Source organism: Heterocephalus glaber, unplaced genomic scaffold (genome assembly GCF_053883595.1).
Source record: "Heterocephalus glaber isolate CG9 unplaced genomic scaffold, H.glaber_assembly_v1.0 deba00001428, whole genome shotgun sequence".
NCBI lineage: Eukaryota > Metazoa > Chordata > Mammalia > Rodentia > Bathyergidae > Heterocephalus > Heterocephalus glaber.
The window spans coordinates 31,893,454-31,918,235 of record NW_028258293.1 but is presented as its reverse complement, the minus strand read 5'-3'; the positions used below and the strand labels follow the sequence as shown (position 1 = coordinate 31,918,235).

The 24,782-nt window shown below is 38.9% G+C and overlaps 1 pseudogene; it reads right to left on the bottom strand.

Annotated features, from left to right (window-relative positions):
- Positions 1-3,219: 3,219 nt before the first annotated feature.
- On the bottom strand, positions 3,220-3,591 carry LOC101712732 (mitochondrial import inner membrane translocase subunit Tim8 A pseudogene; annotated as a pseudogene).
- Between the last annotated feature and the right edge of the window lie 21,191 nt (positions 3,592-24,782).

The window sequence follows — 24,782 nt, the reverse complement described above, 5'->3', positions numbered from 1 at the left end:
TCTTATTAAGGATTTTTGCATCTGTGTTCATTAGTGAGATTGGCCTATAGTTCTCCTTTTCGATTGGGTCTTTGTCTGCTTTGGGGATCAAGGTGATGCTTGCTTCCAGGAATGAATTTGGGAGTATTGCTTCCCTTTCAATTTCATTGAAGAGTTTAAACAGTGGTGGCAGTAGTTCCTCTCTAAATGTCTTGTAGAATTCAGCAATGAAGCCACCAGGGCCCGGGCTTTTCTTAGTTGATAAGTTTTGAATTACATTTTCAATTTCATTGGTTGATATTGGGTTGTTCAGAATTTTTAGGTCTTCTTCGTTCAACTTTGGTAATTCATATGTATCTAGGAATCTGTCCATTTCTTCTGTGTTGTCCATCTTATTGGCTGGTATATAGGTTCTGGAAGTGTAGGTATTGATGATCCTCTGGATTTCTGCTGGGTCTGTTGTCATTTCACCCTTTTCATTCCTAATTGCATGGATTTGGGCCTTTTCTTTCCTTTTTCTGACAAGGTTGGCTAAAGGTTTGTCAATTTTGTTGATTCTTTTGAAGAACCAACTCTTGGCTTCATTGATTTTTTGTATCGTTCTCTTAGTCTCCATTGCATTTATTTCTCCTCGGATCTTTATAATTTCCTCCCTTGTATGAGCTCTGGGGTTGTCTTGCTCTTCTTTTTCTAGAAGACTGAGGTTCAGCATCAGGTTGTTTAATTGGGGTCGCTCTGTTTTCCTAATATGCCTATTCACTGCTATGAATTTCCCTCATAAGACTGCTTTCATTGTGTCCCATAGATTCCGATATGTTGTATTGTCATTGTGATTTAATTGAAGGAACTGTCTGATTTCTTCTTTAATTTCCTCTGTGACCCATTGGTTATTCAGAAGTGTGTTGTTCAATTTCCACGTGTTTATGAAATTTTTTGAGTTTCTTTTGCTATGGATCTCCAATTTCATTGCACTATGGTCTGATAATACACAGGGGATAACTTCAGTTCCTTTGCACTTCCTTAAACATGTTCTATGTGTGAGTATGTGGCCTATTTTGTAGAATGACCCATGTGCAGCTGAGAAGAGTGTGTATTCTGATTTTGTGGGGTGGAAGACTCTGTAAACATCTGTTAAGTTCATTTGTTCAGGCGTTTGATTGAGTTCTAGTATTTCTTTACTTATTTTTTGTCTAGTTGATCTATCTACTTGTGACAGTGGGTTGTTGAGGTCCCCCACTACAATGGTATTAGTGCATATACGACTTTTCATGTCCATTAGTATTTGTTTTATATAGTTGGGTGCACTAGTATTTGGTGTATAGATATTTATGATTGTCATCTCTTCCTCTTGGATTCTTCCCTTTACAAGGATGTAGTGTCCCTCTTCATCTCTCTTAATCAGTGTTGGTTTGAAATCTACTTGATCTGCCAAGAGGATAGCTCCTCCTGCTTTTTGTTGGGTTCCTGTCGCATGCAGTATTGTTTTCCTCCCTTTAACTTTCAGTCTATGAGTTTCCTTTTGAATGAAGTGTGTTTCTTGTATGCAGCATATTGTTGGATTTTGCTTCTTGACCCATTCTGCCAGTCTATTTCTTTTGATTGGTGAATTGAGACCATTAACATTGATGGTTACAACTGAAACGTATTGACTTGTCATTGCCATGACTTTTTCTTTTTGTTGGGTTCTCCCCCTTTACATTTAATTTCTTGTCATGCCAGATGGGTTCATTCTGCTTTGCTTCCTGGGGTTGTGATCCTCAATGTCTGTTCCTAGGATATTGTGTAAAATTCTCTGGAGTGCTGGTTCGGTATTCATGAAGTTCCTAAGGTGCTCTTTGTCATGAAAGTATCTTATTTCTCCATCCATTTTGAAAGATCGTTTTGCAGGGTACAGAAATCTGAGTTGGAGGCTCTTTTCTTTTAGGGCTTGGAATATGTCACTCCAAGCTCTTCTTGCCTTGATGGTTTGGGTTGAGAAGTCTGCTGTGATTCTGATGGACTTTCCTTTGTATGTGATTTGTTGCTTTTCTCTCACTGCTTGGAGAACTTTGTTCTTCTGTTGTGTTTCTGGAATCTTAACAATTATATGCCTATGTGTTGATTTTTTTTGATCAAGGCCATTTGGAGTCCTATATGCCTCACTTATCTGTATGTCAAGTTCTTTTCCCCTGCTTGGGAAGTTTTCTGCCATTATTTCTATTTTTTTATGTCATCTGCACTCTCTCCTGTTTCTTCATTGAGCCCAATCAGTCTTATATTATTCTTCTTTGCATCATCTAGCAGCTGCTGGATTGATTTCTCATGTTCCCTTATAATTTTGAAGCAATTTTTCTTTTCCTGGTCATTAATTGCAATATTATCTTCTATATCTGAAATTCTGTTCTCACATTGGCTCATTCTGCTGTGTAGACCTTCAGTGGAGTTTTTCATGTCCTGGAAATCTATTTGCATCTGTTTTATGGATTCCATTTGTTTCCTATGTTGGGATTCCATCATGTTCCTGAGTTCCTCTCTAGATTTATTAATCATGTCTTGCACTAGGAGCACAATTTCTCCTGTTATCTGAGAAATTATTTCTGATTTCATTTTTTCCAGATCCCCTTTTGTTGCCAGTTCAGTGGGTCCAGGTGGTTGAGTATCAGAGTGTTCCATTTCATTTCCCTTTGGGGTTGCTGTAGGTGATCTGGAAGTCTGGTTTTGAGACTTATTTACATGTTTTCTTTTTTCAACTGGGGGGGGTGGGGGGTGCTGTTGTCACCCACGCGGATCACCTCTTCTGAGCTGGGAGAGGTGGGACAGGCCAGGAGTAGCGGTAGGGATGGTGGCCCGGAAGCCCCTTCCTCTGGCCTGGGAGTGGCAGGACAGAAGGCGGCCCAAAAGCCCTTTCCTCTGGGCTGGGAGCAGCAAGAGGGATGGTGGCCAGGAAGCCCCTTCCTCTGGACCAGGAGCAGTGGGACAGTGGCTCAGAAGCCTCTACCTCTGGTCCGGGAGTGGCAGGAGGGATGGTGACCCCGAAGCTCCTTCCTCTGGGCTGGGAGCGGTGGAACAGAAGGCAGCCCAAAATCCCTTTCCTCTGGGCTGGGAGCAGCGGGAGGGATGGTGGCTGGGAAGCCCCTTCCTCTGGACCAGGAGCAGTGGCATGGTGGCTCAGAAGGCCCTACCTCTGGGCCGGGAGTGGCAGGATGGATCAGCTCTTCATTTCTTGAACTACCTTCCTTTTCCAAAGAGGTAATCCTGAGGTCAGTCAGAAAGACTTTATGAGAAGACTGGCTTGGATTTCTGGGTCTGTTCCAATTGATTCAAGATGAACTAAATGGTATCGATGAAGTGCTCAATGCAGTTCACAAAACAGACCTCAGCCCAACTGTCCAACTTTGGCCCAGGCTTGTCCATGCACTTTTCCCAACAAAGTTCAGTCATCTGCTGCACCAACTGTTGGAAGCACTGCTTCTGAGTCTCCACCTCAATGAAATGCTACAACTGTGGGTCCACTGTGCCCAAACCTGCTGTGGAAGATGAGGAAGAGGAATTCATCCCAGCTCAACCACACTTGCCAAAATGAACTCAGCACCAACTTGCCAGTCATGACCTTTAGATTAAGAAATTAAAAGTGATGAGATGGTTGACCTCAGTGTTGCTTTTGGGGAAAACCCACAAAGGGACAGGAGTTTCTCCATGCAGTTGCTGAAAGAACAAGTAACTATTGGACTGCTTATGTGCATGTCCATGTGCATGTCCACTGTTTATGTGCACTGCTTATGTGCAGTGTAGCCATGACATAGCTAGCTTTTCAGCTCAGGGTGTCATCAGGCTGAAGTCAAGGTGTTGGTTAGAGTTGGGGTTCACACAGTGCTTGGAGTCTTCCTCCAGCCTTGCTAGTTATTGAGAGAATTCATTTCCTTATTAGACAGCAAAAGTCTGGTTTAGAGGAAACAAAGTATTATAATGTGATTGGAATCAAGCTGTTTCACTTTTAGCTCTGTCACAATATGTGTGTCCTTGGGGAAGCTACTTAACCCTTCTGAACCTCTGTTTACAGATCTGTGAAATAATTATAATATCTACTTCTGAATTTTTGAGAAAACAATTTATGTAAAATATTTAATACAATCCCTGGAACACAGTAAATGCAGCCCTGTTTCATAATGCTTGAAATGATCTGGTTTGGCAAGAGACTTTAATTCCAACTCTGAGTACTGGAACTCAGTGAGTACCTTCTACAAGAATAAATAACTGGGAGTTTAACTTGTACTGACACATTTTAACCACTACTGGTTTTTGGCCACAGAATCAAAGGTCAATCAAACATTGATAAAAACTTTATCTATTTGAGGAAATTCCTCTGTTCAAAAGACTGAGCCTCTTTCCCTGTTAAGTTGCTAAGATATAAAGCACATAATATTAGTATTTAATCTCTCAGACTTGTAGTTCAATTTGTATTTACTAGTTGTGTTTTAAAAATAAAACTTTTCTGCTGGGTATCTTCCCAAAAGAATTAAAAGAATCATACTACAGCGATATATATATGCACCCATGTTCATAGCAGCACAGTTTGTAATATAGCTAAAGCTTGGAAACAGCCCAAGTGCCCATCAGCTGGAGACTGGATAAAGAAGATGTGCTTTTTATAAAATGGAGTACTATTCAGCCATAAAGAACTAGAAACTAGAGACATTTATAGGTAAATGGATGCATATCAAGGCGATACTCTAAAGTGAAATAAATAGGACACATGTGTAAATACCGAATAGTTTCTCTCGTGTGAGAAACTGAAAGTGTAAATAAGGTTTAAAATGAATAACTGATAATTTGAAATAGGAAGAAAAGGTCCAAAGGGGTAGGGGAAGTGGGAGGGGTAGGGGAAAGGAAAGAAGGGAAACAAAAAAATTATGAGAAAAGAAAAAAATGGAAACAAAATTTATGTAAATAGGGAAGGGTGGAGGGGGGGAAGGGTGCACAGGTAATGGGAAAAAAATAAGAATCAAGATACAGCTGAGTCACACAGAACACGCCGAATCAGCCCACTGCAGACAGGCAGGTCTGCCCACGCCCTACCCAGGTCCCCAGTCGCGCGGAATACGCTGCATCAGCCCGCTGAACACAGGAAGGTCTGTGCATGCCCTACCGAGGTCCTGACTCGCGCGGAAGACACCAAAAATCACCCCGCTGCAGACAGGCGGGTCTGCCCATACCCTACCGAAGTCCTGAGTCGCACAGAACACACCAAATCAGCCCGCTGCAGACAGGCAGGTCTGTGCAAGCCCTACCAAGGTCCTGAGTCGCACAGAACACGCCGAATCAGCCTGCTGCAGACAGGCAGGTCTGCCCACGCCCTACCGAGGTCCCCAGTCGCATGGAATATGCCAAATCAGTCCGCTGCACACAGGAAGGTCTTGTGCATGCCCTACCGAGGTCCTGAGTCGCGCGGAAGACACCGAATCACTCCGGTGCAGAGAGACAGCCACTTGGTTCCACACTACAAAGACGTAGAGGACACCAGACCACCAGACCAAGGTACTGAGTCCCGCTGTTCCCTGCCCAGAGGTAGGGGCTTCTGAGCTGTCACCCCACTGATCCTGGTCCAGAGGAAGGGGCTTCCAGGCCACCATCCTTCCTGCTGCTCCCAGCCCAGAGGAAAGGGCTTTTGGGCCACCTTCTGTCCCACTGCTCCTGGCCCAGAGGAAGGGGCTTCCAGGCCACCATCCCTCCCAATGCTCCCGGCCCAGAGGGAGGGGCTTCTGAGCCACCATCCCACTGCTCCTGGTCCAGGGGAAGGGGCTTCACGGCCACCATCCCTCCCGCTGCTCCCAGCCCACAGGAAAGGGGTTTTGGGTCACCATCCCTACCGCTGCTCCTGGCCCTTGTCCCACCTCACCCAGCTCAGAGGAGGTAATCTGTGCAGGCACTAACAGGCCCCTGCCCAAGTCGAAATGAGAAAACACATAAATAAGTATCAAAACCAGACTTCCAGATCACCTACAGCAACCTCAAAGGGAAATGAGATGGAACACTCTGATACTCAACCACCTGGACCCACTGAACTGGCAACAAAAGGGGATCTGGAAAAAATGAAATCAGAAATAATTTCTCAGATAACAGGAGAAATTGTGCTCCTAGTGCAAGACATGATTAATAAATCTAGAGAGGAGCTCAGGAACATGATGGAATCCCAACATAAGAAACAAATGGAATCCATAAAACAGATGCAAATAGATTTCCAGGACATGAAAAACTCCACTGAAGGTCTACACAGCAGAATGAGCCAATGTGAGAACAGAATTTCAGATATAGAAGATAAGATTGCAATTAGTGACCAGGAAAAGAAAAATTGCTTCAAAATTATAAGGGAACATGAGAAATCAATCCAGCAGCTGCTAGATGATGCAAAGAAGAATAACATAAAACTGATTGGGCTCAATGAAGAAACAGGAGAGAGTGCAGATGACATAAAAAATCTCTTCACAGAAATAATGGCAGAAAACATCCCAAACAGGGAAAAGAACTTGACATACAGATAAGTGAGGCATATAGGACTCCAAATAGTCTTGATCAAAAAAAAAAATCTACACATAGGCATATAATTGTTAAGATTCCAGAAACCCAACAGAAGAACAAAGTTCTCCACACAGTCAGAGAAAAGAAACAAATCACACACAAAGGAAAGTCCATCAGAATCACAGCAGACTTCTCAACCCAAACCATCAAGGCAAGAAGAGCTTGGAGTGACATATTCCAAGCCCTAAAAGAAAACAGCCTCCAACTCAGATTTCTGTACCCTGCAAAACTATCTTTCAAAATGGATGGAGAAATAAGATACTTTCATGACAAAGAGCACCTTGGGAACTTCGTGGATACCAAACCAGCACTCCAGAGAATTTTACACAATATCCTGGGAACGACATTGAGGATCACAACTCCAGGAACCAAAGCAGAATGAACCCATCTGGCATGACAAGAAATGAAATGTAAAGGGGGAGAATCCAACAAAAAGAAAAAGTCATGGCAATGACAAGTCAATACGTTTCAGTTATAACCATCAACGTTAATGGTCTCAATTCACCAATCAAAAGAAACAGACTGGCAGAATGGGTCAAGAAGCAAACTCCAACAATATGCTGCATACAAGAAACACACTTCATTCAAAAGGAAACTCATAGACTGAAAGTTAAAGGGTGGAAAACAATACTCCATGGGACAGGAACCCGAAAAAAAGCAGGAGTAGCTATCCTCTAGGCAGATCAAGTAGATTTCAAAGCAACACTGATTAAGAGAGATGAAGAAGGACACTACATCCTTCTAAAGGGAACAATCCAAGAGGAAGAGATGACAATCATAAATATCTATGCACCAAACACTAGTGCACCCAACTATATAAAACAAATACTAACAGACATGAAAAATCATATATGCACTAATACAATTGTAGCGGGGGACCTCAACACCCCCTGTCACAAATAGATCAACTAGACAAAAAATAAGTAATGAAATACCAGAACTCAATCAAACTCTTGAACAAATGAACTTAACAGATGTTTACAGAGTCTTCCACCCCATAAAATCAGAATACACATTCTTCTCAGCTGCACATGGGTCATTCTACAAAATAGACCACATACTCACACATAGAACATGTTTAAGTAAGTGCAAAGGAATTTAAGTTATCCCCTGTAGATTATCAGACCATAGTGTGATGAAATTGGAGATCCATAGCAAAAGAAACTCAAAAAATTTCATAAACACGTGGAAATTGAGCAACACACTTTTGAATAACCAGTGGGTCACAGAGGAAATTAAAGAAGAAATCAGACAGTTCCTTCAATTAAATGACAATGACAATATAACATATTGGAATCTATGGGACACAATGAAAGCAGTCTTACGAGGGAAATTCATAGCAGTAAATACACATATTAGGAAAACAGAGCGACCCCAATTAAACAACCTGATGCTGAACCTCAAGCTTCTAGAAAAAGAAGAGCAGGACAACCCCAGAACTCATACAAGGGAGGAAATTATAAATATCAGAGGAGAAATCAATGCAATGGAGGCTAAGAGAACAATACAAAAAATCAATGAAGCCAAGAGTTGGTTCTTCAAAAGAATCAACAAAATTGACAAACCTTTAGCCAACCTTGTCAGAAAAAGGAAAGAAAAGGCCCAAATCCATGCAATTAGGAATGAAAAGTGTGAAATGACAGCAGACCCAGCAGAAATCCAGAGGATCATCAATACCTACTTCCAGAACCTATACACCAATAAGATGGACAACACAGAAGAAATGGACAGATTCCTAGATACATGTGAATTACCAAAGTTGAACAAAGAAGACCTAAAAATTCTAAACAACTCAATATCAACCAATGAAATTGAAAATGTAATTCAAAACTTATCAACTAAGAAAAGCCCGGGCCCTGATGGCTTCACTGCTGAATTCTACAAGGAATTTAGAGAGGAACTGCTGCCACTACTGTTTAAATTCTTCAATGAAATTGAAAGGGAAGCAATACTCCCAAATTCATTCCTGGAAGCAAGCATCACCTTGATCCCCAAAGCAGACAAAGACCCAACCCAAAAAGAGAACTATAGGCCAATCTCACTAATGAACATAGATGCAAAAATCCTTAATAAGATACTGGCAAACAGAATGCAGAAGATCATCAAGAAGATCATACACCCTGACCAAGTGGGATTCATCCCAGGGATGCAGGGATGGTTCAATATACAAAAATCAATCAATATAATACACTATATCAATAGAGCCAAGGACAAAAACCATATGATTATTTCCATAGACGCATAAAAAGCATTTGACAAAATCCAACATGCATTTATGATAAAAACCCTACAAAAAATTGGAATAGATGGTCTCTACCTCAAACTGATAGAAGCCATCTATGAAAAACCAACAGCCAATATCATACTAAATGGTCAAAAACTGAAATCCTTCACACTCAAATCAGGAACAAGACAAGGATGTCCACTATCACCACTCTTGTTCAATATAGTTCTGGAAACATTAGCCACGGCAATTAGACAAGAGAAAGAAATAAAAGGAATAAAGATAGGTAATGAAGAAGTCAAATTGTCATTCTTTGCAGATGACATGATACTCTATATAGAAGACCCCAAGAACTCCACCAAAAGTCTTCTAGACTTAATAACCAAATTCAGTCAAGTAGCTGGTTACAAGGTCAACACACAAAAATCAATAGCTTTCCTCTACACCAATGACAGTCTCACTGAGAGAGAAATAGGACAAATAATTCCTTACACAATAGCATCCAAGAAACTGAAATACCTAGGAATCATCCTAATGAAAGAAATCAAAGACCTCTTCTCTGAAAACTATGGCACTCTGAAAAGAGAGATTGAAGATGATATCAGAAAATGGACAGACATCCCCTGCACCTGGGGAGGAAGGATTAATATAGTGAAAATGCCCATACTTCCAAAACTGCTATATAGATTTAATGCAATTCCAATTGAGATCCCAGCAGCATACTTCATAGACCTTGAGAAAACAATCCAAAAATTCATTTGGAAGAAGAAGAGACCCAGAATAGCAAGAGCATTTCTAGGTAACAGAGACATGGCAGGGGGTATCACAATCCCCAACCTGCAACTCTACTACAAAGCTACTGTGATAAAAACAGCATGGTACTGGCAAAGAAATAGACCCGAGGACCAGTGGAACAGATTAGAAGATGCAGAAACAATGCCAGACACACTCAGCCATCTCATCTTCTATAAAGGAGCCAAACACCCTCACTGGAGGAAAGATAGCCTCTTTAATAAATGGTGCTGGAAAAATTGGGCTTCAACTTGCCAAAGATTAAAACTAGACCTATATCTCTCACCATGCTCTAAACTAAAATCAAAATGGATTAAAGATCTAAATATTAAAATAGAAACTCTGAACCAGTTGGAACAGAGGTTAGGTAGAACCCTTGAAGACATCAGTGTAGGAAAAGATTTTATGAACAAAACCTCAGTTGCCCGTGAACTAGCACAAACAATCAACAAGTGGGATCTTTTCTTATTATAAAGCTTCTGCACAGCAAGAGAAACCACCAGCAGTGTGAAGAGACAACCCACAATGTGGGAAAAAAATCTTCACCTGCTCTTCCTCAGACAAAGGCCTACTATCTCGAATCTATAAAGAACTTAAAAAAATCAGACTTCCCAAATTTAAAGACCCAATCCAAAAATGGGCATCTGAAATGAACAGACATTTCTCAGACAAAGAAGTAGAAATAGCAAAGAAACACATGAAAAAATGTTCAACATCACTGGTCATTCGAGAGATGCAAATGAAAACAACACTGAGATTCCACTTCACTCCAGAAAGAATGGCTGCTATCATGAAATCAACCAATAACCAATGCTGGCGGGGCTGTGGGGAAAGAGGAACCCTGCTCCACTGCTGGTGGGAGTGTAGACTGGTGCAGCCACTGTGGAAATCAGTATGGAGATACCTCAAAGAACTAGGACTGGAAGTCCCATTTGACCCCGCTATTCCACTGCTGGGGATCTTCCCCAAAGAATTAAAAGAATCATACCACAGTGATATATGTGCGCCCATGTTCATAGCAGCACAGTTTGTAATAGCTAAAATTTGGAAACAGCCCCAATGCCCATCAACTGGAGACTGGATAAAGAAAATGTGGTTTTTTTATAAAATGGAGTACTACTCAGCCATAAAAAAATGAGAAATTAGAGACATTTATAGCTAAGTGGATGCACATTGAGGAGATACTCTTAACTGAAATAAATAGGACACACATGTGTAAATACTGAATAGTTTCTCTAGTGAGAGAAACTGAAAGTGTAAATAAGGACTAAATGTATAATATGTAATGTGAAATAGGAAGAAAAGGGGCAAAGGGGAAGGAAGTGGGAGGGCTAGGGGAAAGGATAGAAGGGAATGGGATTAATATGAGAAAATGGAAAAACAGGAACAAAATCTTTGTAAATAGGGAGGACTGGAAGGGTTGAAGGGAGGGCTGGGCAAGGGTGAAAAATAAGAACCAAGAGAGACTATGTAAAGGTGCAAATTTCCAATGATGAATGTCATTATATTGTATACCTAAAATGTACCAATGATTAGAATGAATAATTGATAATGCAAAATAGGAAGAAAAGGTCCAAAGGGGTAGGGGTAGTGGGAGGGGCAGGGGAAAGGAAAGAAGGGAAAGGAAAAATGATGAGAAATGGAAAAAATGGAAATAAAGTCTTTGTAAATAGGGAAGGGTGGAGGGAGTGAAGGGAGGGCTAGGAATGGGGAAAACATAAGAACCAAGATGCATTATGTAAAGGTACAATTCCCAATGAGAAATGTAATTGTGTTGTATACCTAAAATGTACCAATAAAAGAATTTAATACAAAAAAAAAAAGAAGAGAGAAAAAATCAGGATACATCATGTACAGGTACAAGCACCCAATGATAAATGTAAATGTATTGTATAGCTAAAATGTACCAATAAAAGAATTTAAGTAATAAATAAATAAAACTTTTCAATGCCCTTATGACCTTTCACTTAAAAGGAGATCCATTGCTTTTAATAAAAGGAACCCTTGTCATTCAGAAACACTATGTGAATTCAGAAAAGATATTGCCTATTATCTGAACTAAATGCACTGCTGTGGCACAATTCACTAGGGTCTGACATTGAGCCTCAGCATGCTGCCAAGAAAGAGAAACCAGAGGCTGGTGCTTTATAGTGAGGTGACATATGTAACCACAGGTCTTGAGTTTATCCCTTTGTGTCACCTTTATCATTTTATAGATTTTGATAGGTTCCACTTAAAATAACCCTTGACTATTCATTCTTCAGTCCAAGCAGTGGGTAATAAAATTGTTAAAGAAATGAGAAATTCTCTAACAATGAGAAGCTGCAAATGGTTGGGATAGATATTGCTTTGACTTCAGGCTATAGAAAAGTTAGGATTTGGCTGTGTTTTTATATTACTAGCTTCTCTTTTCCTGAGAAACTTCTCCTATACACAAAGGCCTAGATGAACAAGTGCCACTCTAGATGTTTAAATAACAAGTGGCTTATGTACATGTTTATGTGGATATAATTACATTTCTGCCAAATACTTTAAACAGGCCTATAGATGATAGCAAACTGCAAACCCTTGTGTTATTTTTAGCAGAATTTTCCATAAGATGATAGTACAACAATGACCATAAGAAAAAACTATCTGAAGTTGGTTTGCTCCTTATGGAAACTACTGGATTAAAGGATCCTACCCTACAGAAGGAAGCTGGAGTTTTGAAGAAATGACTAGTAAACTATGTAAGTTTGAAAGGTTTATGTTAAGTTGTTTATTTTAAAGTTTCTGCAACACAACCTTATTTGAGTTCATCATACTTTTATTTTTATCTAGGATTAGACAGGGCCTACCAGACTTTGAACAATATTCATTGTAAATGGACAGCTTAATTAGATGAATAATGAGTCTAAAAAATTGAGTCAGTTTGTTGAGAAAAAACAAAAATATCTCCTACAATGGGAACCTGTAGTTTTAAGAAAACCACATCAATCCTCAAGTCTTTCTCTTTTTTTGGTTCTGGGGATCGAACTCAGGTCCTTGCGCTTGCGTAGCAGGCAGCGAAACCACTGAGCTAAATCCCCGGCTCAAGTCTTTCTTTTTTTAATTAGTATATGTTTGTGATACATTAATAACATTCATCTTCACAAATTAGTATATGTACGTATCAAATCTTGATCACTTTTACTCCCCCATTCACACTCCCATCTCTCTCTTCCCAAGATCCTTTTCCCATCTTCAGAGGCTACCTCTCTGTTGCCTACCATTCCTCTTTTAACTTTTCTCTTTAAATTATTTATATTTGGATTATTATTATATTTTGGGGAGGGGTACCAGGGATTGAACTCAGGACCTTGCGCTTGCGAGACAGGCAGCGGAACCACTGAGCTAAATCCCCGACTATTTGGATCTTTTATATTAGAGAAATCATGCAATATTTAACCTTCTATGTCTGACTTATTTCAGTTAGCATCATGGTCTCTAGGTCTAGCCATTTTCCTACAAACACCTCAAATTTATCCCTTGTAGCTGAGTAGTACTCCATTGTGTGTGTGTGTATGTGTGTGTGTGTGTGTGTGTGTGTGTGTGTGTATTTATTTCGTATTTTCCTTATCCATCTGTTGATGGGCAAGTAGGCAACTTCTGTAATTTAGCTATTGTGAATTGTGCTGCCATAAATATGGGTATGCATACATCACTGTAATATGATGGCTTTCTTTCAGGAAGATACCCAAAAGAGTTTTAGCTGGGTCAAATTACAGTTTTAGTTTTAGTTTTTTTTAAAGAATCTTCACACTGATTTCCCAGTAGTTGTACTAGTTCATGAAAAATGTAGAAAGATTTCTTTAGCCTCACAACCTCAACAGCATTTGTTGTGTTTTGAGTCCTTGATAATAGCCATTCTTACTGGAGTAAGGTGGATTCTCAGGGTTGTTTTGATTTGTATTTCTCTAATGGCCAAAGAGGCTGAAAATTTTTTCATGAACTTATTGTCCATTTGTACTTCTTCTTCTGAAGTGTTTATTAATTTCAATTGCCTAATTTGTGGCTGAGTCTTTGATTTGTGGTGTCTTATCTTTTTTAGTTCTTTATATATTCTAGACATTTAGTTCTTTATATATATTCTAGATATTATCCTAGATATTAGATATTTGTCCTTTCTCCAAGGAGCAGCTGGCAAAAACTTTTTTCCCATTCTATGGGTTGTCTCTTCATTCCATTAGTTATTTCCTTTGCTGTACAAAACCTTTACTAATCTGATATAATCCCATTTATTGATTGTTGGTATTATGTTTTGTACAACTGGAGTTCTGTTCAGGAAGTCTTTGCCTCTGCCCATGTCTTCAAGAGTTTTAGCAATTATTTTCTTTAGTAGATTCAGTGTTTTTATTTCTATATCTAGGTCTTTGACCCATTTTGATTTTAGTACAGGGTGAGAGATATGGATCTAGATTCATTCTTCTGTATGTAGATAATCACTTTTCCCAGCACCATTTCTTAAAGAGGCTTTTTTCCAAGGTATATTACTAGCCCTTTGGCAAAAAATAGATGGCTGAAGGTGCTTGGAGTTATTTCTGCATCCTCTAGACTAGTCCACTGGTCAACATGCCTGTTTTTGTGCCAGTACTGTGGTATTTTTATTACTGTAATTTTGTAACCTAACTTGAAGTCTGGCATTGTTATGCCTCCTTGCCTTGGTTTTTTTTTTCATTTTATTTTATTGGTACATTTTAGGTATACAATATAATGACATTCATCATTGGAAATTTGCACCTTTACATAATCTCTCTTGGTTCTTATTTTTTCCAATTCCCCTGCCCTCCCTTCAACCCCTCCATCCCTCCCTGTTTACAAAGACTTTGTTTCCATTTTTTCATTTTCTCATATTAATTCCATTCCCTTCTTTCCTTTCCCCTACCCCTCCCACTTGCCCTTCCCCTTTGCCTCTTTTCTTCCTATTTCACATTTGTTATACTTTTTAGTTCTTATTTACACTTTCAGTTTCTCACACTAGACAAACTATTCAGTATTTACACATGTGTGTCCTATTTATTTCACTTAAGAGTATAGTGGCACAGTTTGTAATAGTGAAATCTTGGAAACAGCCCAAGTGTCCATCAACTGGACACTGGAAAAAGAAGATGTGTTTTTGTTTATAAAATGGAGTACTACTCAGCCATAAAGAATAAGAAACTAGAGACATTTATAGCTAAATGGATGTATATTGAGGCCATACTCATAAGTGAAATAAATAGGACACACATATGTAAATACCAAAGTTTCTCTAGTGTGAGAAACTGAAAGTGTAAATAAGGATTAAAATGATTAAAATGAATAATTAATAATTTGAAATAGGAAAAGGTCCAAAGGTGTAGGGGTGGTGGGAGGGGAAGGGGAAAGGAAAGAAGAGAAAGGAAAAATTATGAGAAAAGAAAAAAAATGAAATGAAATCTGTGTAAATAGGGAAGGGTGGAGGGGGTGAAGGGCAAACAGGTAATGGGGGGAAAAATAAGAACTAAGATACATCATGTACAGGTACACACACCCAATGATAAATGTAAATGTATTGTATACCTAAAATGTACCAATAAAAGAATTAAAAAGAAAAAAAAGTATTACCTCAATGTGCATCCATTTGGCTATAAATGTCTCTAATTTCTCACTTTTTATGGCTGAGTAGTACTCCATTTTATTTAAAAAACCACATTTTCTTTATCCAGTCTCCAGTTGATGGGCATTTGGGCTGCTTTCAAGTTGTAGCTATTACAAATTGTGCTGCTATGAACATGGGTGCACATATATCGCTGTAGTATGCTTCTTTTAATTCTTTGGGGAAGATACCCAGCAGGGGAACAGCTGGGTCAAATGGGACTTCCAGTGCTAGTTCTTTGAAGTATCTCCATACTGATTTCTCCAGTGGTTGCAGCAGTCTACACTCCCACCAGCAGTGGAGCAGGGTTCCTCTTTCCCCACAGCCCCACCAGCATTGGTTATTGGTTGATTTCATGATAGCAGCCATTCTTTCTGGGGTGAGGTGGAATCTCAGCATTGTTTTCATTTGCATCTCTCAAATGACCAGTGATGTTGAACCAATTGATATTTTTTCATGTGTTTATTTACTATTTCTACTTCTTTGTCTGAGAAATGTCTGTTCATTTCAGATGTCCATTATCGGATTGGGTCTTTAAATTTGGGAAGTCTGATTTTTTTAAGTTCTTTATAGATTTATAGGCCTTTGTCTGAGGAAGAGCAGGTGAAGATTTTTTCCCACATTGTGGGTTGTCTCTTCACACTGCTGGTGGTTTCTCTTGCTGTGCAGAAGCTTTATAATAAGAAGAGATCCCACTTGTTGATTGTGCTAGTTCACCTGCAACTGAGGTTTTTTTCATAAAACCTTTTCCTACACCAGTGTCTTCCAGAGTTCTACCTAACCTCTGTTCCAGCCGGTTCAGTGTTCCTATTTTAATATTTGGATCTTTAATCCATTTTTATTTTAGTTTACTGCATGGTGAGAGATACAGGTCTAGTTTTAATCTTTGGTAAGTTGAAATCCAATTTTTCCAGCACCATTTATTTTTATTTTTTTAAATTTTTTTTTTTTTATTATTGCTCAAATTTTATTTAATACTTGTATGTAGAATCTGCTAAATGCAAATAAAATCTTTGTGATTTTCTCAAAGATAAATTAATCAAATTACTACTGGATACTAGACCATAATGAAACATAGAAATCTGTTACAAAATACTTTCTAAGATATAATACTTTTAGCTTTACAGTCTATACCATTCACAGGGCCATTTGGGAAATATTTTACATTTGTAAAAAACTACTTGAACATATTTCTTGAACTACTTGGATTTTGACAATTTTTTTTAAAGGGCTATCTGACTTTCCTTTTACTAGTCTCTTAAGGAGTTTAAGGATCTTTAATCTATCACTGTTGCATAGTCTATCCAACCATGCCAAAAATCCTGTGCACACAGGAAATATTTCATTAGCTTTTTTAGAAAGAATATTTTCTTAGATAATTTTGAAATAAATATTCAAATAAATTTAAAATCAATATATTTAGTAAGATCCTTTAATAATAATAACCTGAAACTTACTATTGTTTTCATTAAGAAGTTAGTCCTTCCTCAAATGTAGTCCTATTTTAAATTTTCAGTATATTTCAAACCATAAATATGTAAAAATCTACATAGATTACTGACTGCTTTTCCTTCCATTTTTCTCCAAATATCTCTAACAAGTTTAGATGGCATAAATTTGAAGAGAAACTGTGTCTTATTTGTTTTGTCCAGCACCATTTATTAAAGAGGCTATCTTTCCTCCAGTGAGAGTGTTTGGCACCTTTATCAAAGAGATAACTGAGTGTGTCTGGCGTTGTTTCTGCATCTTCTAATCTGTTCCACTGGTCCTCAGGTCTGTTTCTTTGCCAGTACCATACTGTTTTTATCAGAGTAGCTTTGTAGTATAGTTTTAATTTGGAGATTGTGATACCCCGTGCCATGTCTCTGTTACCTGGAATTGCTTTTGCTATTCTGGGTCTCTTCTTGTTCCAAATGAATTTTTGGATTGTTTTCTCAAAGTCCGTAAAGTATGCTGCTGGGATTTCAATTGGGATTGCATTGAATCTATATAGCAGTTTTGGAAGTATGGCCATTTTCACTATGTTGATTCTTCCTATCCAGGAGCAAGGGATGTCTTTCCATTTTCTGATATTGTCTTCAATCCCTCTTTCCAGAGTGCTACAATTTTCAGAGAAGAGGTCTTTGATTTCTTTTGTTAGATTGATTCCTAGTTATTTCAGTTTTTTGGATGCTATTGTGAAAGGAATTGTTTGCCCTATTTCTCTCTCAGTGAGTCTGTTGTTCATGTACAGGAAAGCTATTGATTTTTGTGTGTTGACCTTGTAGGCAACTACTCTACTGAATTTGGTTATTAAGTCGAGAAGACTTTTAGTGGAGTTCTTGGGGTCTTCTATATAGAGTATCATGTCATCTGCAAAGAATGACAATTTGACTTCTTCATTTCCTATCTTTATTCCTTTTATTTCTTTCTCTTGTCTAATTGCCATGGCTAATGTTTCCAGAACTATATTGAACAAGAGTGATCATAGTGGACTTCCTTGTCTTGTTCCTGATTTGAGTGTGAAGGATTTCAGTTTTTGACCATTTAGTATGATATTGGCTGTTGGTTTTTCATAGATGGCTTTTATCAGATTGAGATAGAGACTGTCTGTCCCAATTTTTTGTAGCATTTTTATCATAAATGTGTGTTGGATTTTGTCAAATGCTTTTTCTGCATCTATGGAAATAATCATATGGTTTTTGTCCTTGGCTCTATTGATATAGTGTATTACATTGATTGATTTGCAAATGTTGAACTATCCCTGCATCTCTGGAATGAAACCCATTTAGTCAGGGCATATGATCTTCTTGGTCGTCTTCTACATTTGATTTGCCAGTATCTTATTAAGCATTTTTGCATCGATATTCATTAGTGAGGTTGACCTATAGTTCTCTTTTTGGGTTGGGTCTTTCTCTGCTTTGGGGATCAAGGTGATGCTTGCTTCCAATAATGAATTTGGGAATATTGCTTCCCTTTCAATTTCACTGAAGAGTTTAAACAGTAGTGGCAGTAGTTGCTCTCTAAATTCCTTGTAGAATTCAGCAGTGAAGCCATCAGGACCTGGGCTTTTCTTAGTTGGTAAGTTTTTAATTATGTTTTCAATTTCATTGACTGATACTGAGTTGTTTAGAATTTTTAGGTCTTCTTTTTTCAACTTTGGTAATTCATACTTATCTAGCAATCTGTCCATTTCTTCTGTGTTTTCCATCTTATTGGCATATAGCCTCTCAGAGTAGGTATTGATGATCCTCTGGATTTCTGCTGAGTTTGTTGTAATTTCACCCTTTTCATTCCTAATTGCATGGATTTGGGCCTTTTCTTCCCTTGTTCTGAGAAGGTTGGCTAAGGGTTTGTTAATTTTGTTTATTCTTTCAAAGAACCAATTCATGGCTTCATTGAATTTTGTATCATTCTCTTAGTCTCCATTGCATTGATTTCTACTCTGATCTTTGTAATTTCCTCCCTTGTATGAGCTTTGGGTTTGTTCTGCTCTTCTTTTTCTAGAAGCTTGAGGTTCAGCCTCAGGTTATTTAATTGGGCTCACTCTGTTTTCCTAATAATGAGTATTCACTGCTAAGAATTTCCCTCATAAGACTGTGTTCATTGTGTCCCATAGATTCTGATATGTTGTATTGTCATTGTCATTTGATTGAAGGAACTGTCTGATTTCTTCTTTAATTTCCTCTGTGACCCATTGATTATTCAGAAGTGTGTTGTTCAATTTCCATGTGTTTATGAAATTGTTGTGGTTTTTCTTGCTATTGATCTCTAATTTCATTGCAGTATAGTCTGATACTATACAGGGGATAACTTCCATTCCTTTGCACTTACTTAAACTTGTTTTATGAGCGAGTATGTTGTCTGTTTTGGAGAATGACCCATGTGCAGCTGAAAAGAATTTGTATTCTGATTTTGTGGGGTGGAACACCCTGTAAACATGTTAAGGTCATTTGTTCAAGAGTTTGAGTTCTAGTATTTCATTACTTATTTTTTGTCTAGTTGATCTATCTATTTGTGACAGTGGGGTATTGAGGTACCCCACTTCTATTGTATTAATGCATATATGACTTTTCATGTCCATTAGTATTTATTATATAGTTGGGTGCACTAGTGTTTGGTGCATATATATTTATGATTGTCATCTCTTCCTCTTGGATTCTTCCCTTTACAAGGATGTAGTGTCCTTCTTCATCTCTCTTAGTCAGTGTTGGTTTGAAATCCACTTGATCTGCAAAGAGGATAGCTACTCCTGCTATTTTTCGGGTTCCTGTCCCATGGAGTATTGTTTTCCACCCTTTAACTTTCAGTCTATTGGTTTCTTTTTGAATTAAGTGTGTATGCAGCATATTGTTGGATTTTGACCCATTCTGCCAGTCTATTTCTTTCGATTGGTGAAATGAGACCATTAATATTGATGGTTATAACTTATATGTACTGACTTATCATTGTCATGACTTTTTATTTTTATTGGATTTTCCCCCTTCTAATTTCTTGTTGCACCCGATGGATTCATTCTGTTGTGCTTCCTGGGGTTGTGATCCTCAATGTTTTTTCCTAGGATATTGTCTAAAATTTTTTGGAGTGCTGGTTTGGTATTCATGAAGTTCCTCAGGTGCTCTTTGTCATGAAAGTATCTTATTTCTCCATCCATTTTGAAAGATGGTTTTGCAGGATACATCAATCTGGGTTGGAGGCTGTTTTCCTTTAGGGCTTGGAACACATCACTCCAAGCTCTTTTTGCCTTGAGGGTTTGTGTTGAGAAGTCTGCTGTGATTCTGATGGGCTTTCCTTTGTATGTGATTTGTTTCTTTTCTCTAACTGCTTGTAGAACTTTGTTCTTCTGTTGGATTTGTGGAGTCTTAACAATTATATGCCTATGTGTAGTTTTTTTTGATCAAGGCTAGTTGGAGTCCTATATGCCTCACTTATCTGTATGTCAAGTTCTTTTCCCTGTTTGGGATGTTTTCTGCCATCACTTCTGTGAACAGCTTTTTATGTCATCTGCACTCTCTCCTGTTTCTTTGTTGACTCCAGTCAGTCATATGTTATTCTTCTTTGCATCATCTAGCAGCTGCTGGATTGATTTCTCGGGGTCCCTTACAATTTTGAAGCAATTTTTATTTTCCTGTTCACTAATTGTAATCTTATCTTCTCTGTCTGAGATTCTGTCCTCACATTGGTTCATTCTGCTGTGTAAACTTTCAATGGAGTTTTCAATCTCCCAGAAGTCTGTTTCATGGATTCCATTTATTTCTTATGTTGGGATTCCCTCATGTTCCTCAGCTCCTCTCTAGATTTATTAATCATGTCTTGCACTGTGAGCACAATGTCTGCTGTTGTCTGAGAAATTATTTCTGATTTCATTTTTTCCATTTCCTCTTTTGTTGCCCGTTCAGGGAGTCTATGTGGTTGTGTATCAGAGTGTTCCATCTTGTTTCCCTTTTTGGTTGCTGTGGATGATCTGGACGTCTGGTTTTGAGACTTTTTTATATGTCTTCTCATTTTGATGGGGGGCGGGGGGTGGCAGTTTGCTGTTGGCACCCACCGGGTCACTTCCTCAGAGCTGGGAGCTGTGGAACAGTGGCCCCAAACCCCCTTCCTCTGCACTGGGAGTGGTGGAACGGTGGCTGCCTTGTTCTTGTTCAGGATTGCTTTGGGTATTTTGCATCTCTTCTGGTACCATATAAATTTTAGAATTTTTTTTCCTACTTTTGTGAATAATGCTGTGGGTATTTTGATTGGAACTGCATCATATCTATGATTTTGTGTAATATGGACATTTTGACAATATTGGTTATGCCTATACAAAAACAGAGGATATCTTTCCATTTTCTGATGTCGTTTTCAATCTCTTTTTCAGAATATTATAGTTTTCATTATCGAAGTCTTTCACTTTCTTTATTATGTTAACTCTTAGGTATTTAATTTTATTTGAAGTTATTGTGACTGGCATTGTTTTCCCAATTTCTTTCTTGGAAGGGTCATTGTTAGTGTACAGGCATGTTATTGCTTTTTGTGTGTTGATTTAGTATCCTGTCACTTTGCTGAAATTGTTTATTCATTCTAAGAGTCTTCTGGTGTATTTTTGGATCTTTTATGTAAAGGATAATGTCATCTGCAAAGAAGGATAATTTGATTTCATCGTTTCCTCTACACATCCCTTTTATTTCTTTCTCTTCCCTAACTTCTCTGGCTAAAATTTTTAGTACTATATTGAACAGGAGTGGTAGGAGTGGGCACCCTTGTCTTGTTCATGATTTTAAAGGGAATGCTCTAGCCAGGTGTGGTGGTGCATGCCTATAATCCCAGGACTTGGGAGGCTGAGGCAGGAGGTTTGCCATAAGGTCAAGGCCAGCCTGGGCTACATAGTGAGTTCAAGGCCAGCCTGAACTAAGTAGCAAGAACCTGTCTCAAAAAGCCAAGATAAATAAATAAATAAACAAATAAATAAAAAGGGAAATACTCTGTTTTCCCCTGTCTGGTATGATGTTGATAATAGGTTTGGCATAAGTGGATTTTATCAGTTTAAGTTATGGTCCTTCTATACTTTTTGTCAGGGTTTTTATTATGCAACAATGTTGGATTTTGTTGAAGGCTTTTCCTGCATCTATTGAGATGACTGTGTGGTTTTTATCCCATTTATGTGATGTATTGCATTTATTGATTTATGTATGTTGAACTATCCCTGCATCCCTGGGATGAGGCCAACTTGGTCATTATATATGGTCTTTTAATGATTTGTTGCATTCTGTTTACAAGCATCTCGTTGAAGATTTTTATGTCTATGTTCATTAGAAGATTGACCCATAGTTTTTTTTTATTTTGTTGAGTCCTTGTCTGGTTTTGGTATCAGGTAATACTAGCTTCAAAGAATGAGTTTGGCAGTGTTCCTTTCCTTCATTCACGTAATTTAAAACTTGTTTTTAAAAATAATCCAGAAAGACTGTGATATTTAGTACTGTAGGCTGGGGTGTAGAGGATAAGAGAAGTAAAAAGGAAGAAACTAGTTCAGAAAAAAGGAAAGATGGGGCCGGGGATTTAGCTCAGTGGTTCCACCACCTGCCTTACAAGTGCAAGGTCCTGAGTTTGATCCCTGGTACCAAAAAATAAAAAAAAAGGAAAGGAGAAAAAAGATAATAGCAGAAGAAAGAAAAAAGAGAGAAGACTTTGTTGATATTATTTTGTTTTCTCTCTTTTTTTTTTTTTTTTTTTTACCAGGGATTGAACTTGGGTCCTTCTGCTTGCAAGGCAGGTGGTGGAACCACTGAGCTAGATCCCTGGCCCCAGTATTATTTTGATATTGGAGAGGAGGACTGATAGAGAGGGGGTTTGAGAGGTTATTTGTTGGGGTGGGAAAAAGGAAGAAGAGGGAGGGAAGTATATTTGCTGATCGAAGGAATCAGTAAGAAGGTCAGAACCAATTAATATGCTGATAGAAGACTTGTGTTGAATCCTGTGCACATAATTTTTGGTGAGGGTTAACCTGACATGCCCATGAAAGATACTATTTAAGCCAAAGGACAAATTAATTCTTAGTCTCCTTTTCAGATATACAGACATCACACACACTGCCCCCCCACATATACATGTCTGATGAAAGGAGAAAGAGAAAAGAAAGAATCCCCCCCCCAAAAAACTCACACATATACGAATCATAAGAGTATCTCAGACCTATTTATACAGCAGTCAAAATTTGACTAGTGTGCTCTTCCCTCTACATTTGCAAATGGAGAAACTGACTTATAGCGATTGTGGAGGGGCTAAGCTCCAGTTCCCTGTGGTTGAATCCAAGAGGTTTGTTATGTCTACTGATAATGAAAAAATGAAAAAATTGTATGATTTTTTCTTGCCTGCCAGTGAGTGATAGAACCTGCTTCTCATTTCCTCAGCGTGCCGTTGTCCTTTGCTTGGCTTCGATTGTGCTCCTCTAGATGTGGCAAGCCAGAGTTCGTTTTTGCTTTGTTTTGCTTGCCTGTCTTATGATCAGATACCTTCAATGTGTGAGATGTGCACAGTGGGGTTGGGCAGAGTGACAGGTCAAGTACCCAATCCCACTGATTTCTGAAGTGGTCTTTGTTTTTTGTTTGTTTTTGGTGTTTTGAGATAAGGTCTTGCTAGGTAGTTTAAGGTGGCCTTGAACTGTCTATATAGCATAGGCCAGCCTTAAACTCGTGGTGATCCTCCTGCCTCAGCCACCTTAGTGTGAAGGGCCTTCTTGATCTCTCTCCCTTTCCTTCCACAATGATCTTTGCACCCTGCAGCTGCTTACTCATGCTCTTTCTATACCACTCTGAGTGAGCTCACAGTGCAACCCCCTCGGGCTGTGCCCCTCCTCTCCAGGTTTCCGTCTGTACCAAACTCTACACCAAACCCACAGAGAGTCTCTATCCAGCCCATGGACTCAGTGATTCTTACGGCATGGAGAACTCAGCAGCTTTTGACGGGTAGTGGAAGAGTTTCTTTGCAGGCGCTTAGTTCTGGAGAGTGGGCAGTGTTGGGATACCCCCAGGGCCCAGAACTCACTGGCATTTGGGGGGAGCAATAGGAAAATGCCATCACTCAAGTGTCTTTTCTCCTCCCCTAGATCACACTGTCACAAATGCTGCTTGGTGCTGCAAGTCACTGGGCCTCAGCTCTCTCGGTGTCTGGTTACAAGTCCCTAACCAGGACTGTGCCCATTTTTTTTTTTCTTTCCCAAGGCCCCAGTGGTCCTAACCCACTGCCCTCTGAATGATTCACTAGCTTTCTGTTTCTGTAGTGCTCTGATCTGCAAATATCTTGCTTGGCAAACTCCCTGTCCCAGCGAGAAGAGAGTTGGGACAGGTGGCACTGACATACAGTACTTGCTAGGCTAGGTGCCAAGGGCAGCAGCCCAGCTCCTGCTGCTGTACTTAGCCTCTTTCCTGCCAAGGTTAGACTTTTCCCCAAGATGCTATGTTCTTGGACCTGGGATGTAAGAAGTGCTGGGATCAAAGGTGGCCCAGCTTCTTTCTCTTAACTTCTCCTGGTACTAGAATTCACCTGGTAGGCTTCTCCTTCAAGTTACCTTCCTATATTTGAGTTTTTGTTGATCCTCAATTTCCACTTATCTTCACTTTCCAGTGAGTGACTTCTGAGTGTCCCATGAGCACTGCTGCCCCTAGTCAGCTATGATGGGAAAACAAAAAACAAACAAACAAAACCCAGTCTACTTTCATCACTAATTTTTAACAGCCAAATTTTAATTCTACCACAGAAATTTATTAATATCTACATTCCTTGAAATAAAGTGTTCTAACTAGACTTATTTGATAAGCTCTTTGGTATCCTTTTTAAAATTCTGTTTTTCATGCTTTCATTTTGTTTGTCTTGCTTGTTGGTGGACCTTTAAAACCAGAAGTAATAGGACAAGGCCTGTCTTTGCTCAAACCTAGGACCAGCCACTATAGCTTATTTCATTATCTGTCAATAAGAGAGGAAAACTCAAGTAACAGTCAGAATGGAGTTTCAGAAAAATCTGCCTTTCACATAAGAATATTTCACTCACTGGGTACTACCTAATCTCAAGGGTGCCAGTAGTTCAGTACTGCCATGTTGAGGGTTAAGTATCTCAGAATGGAAGTTAGGAGGAAGAGG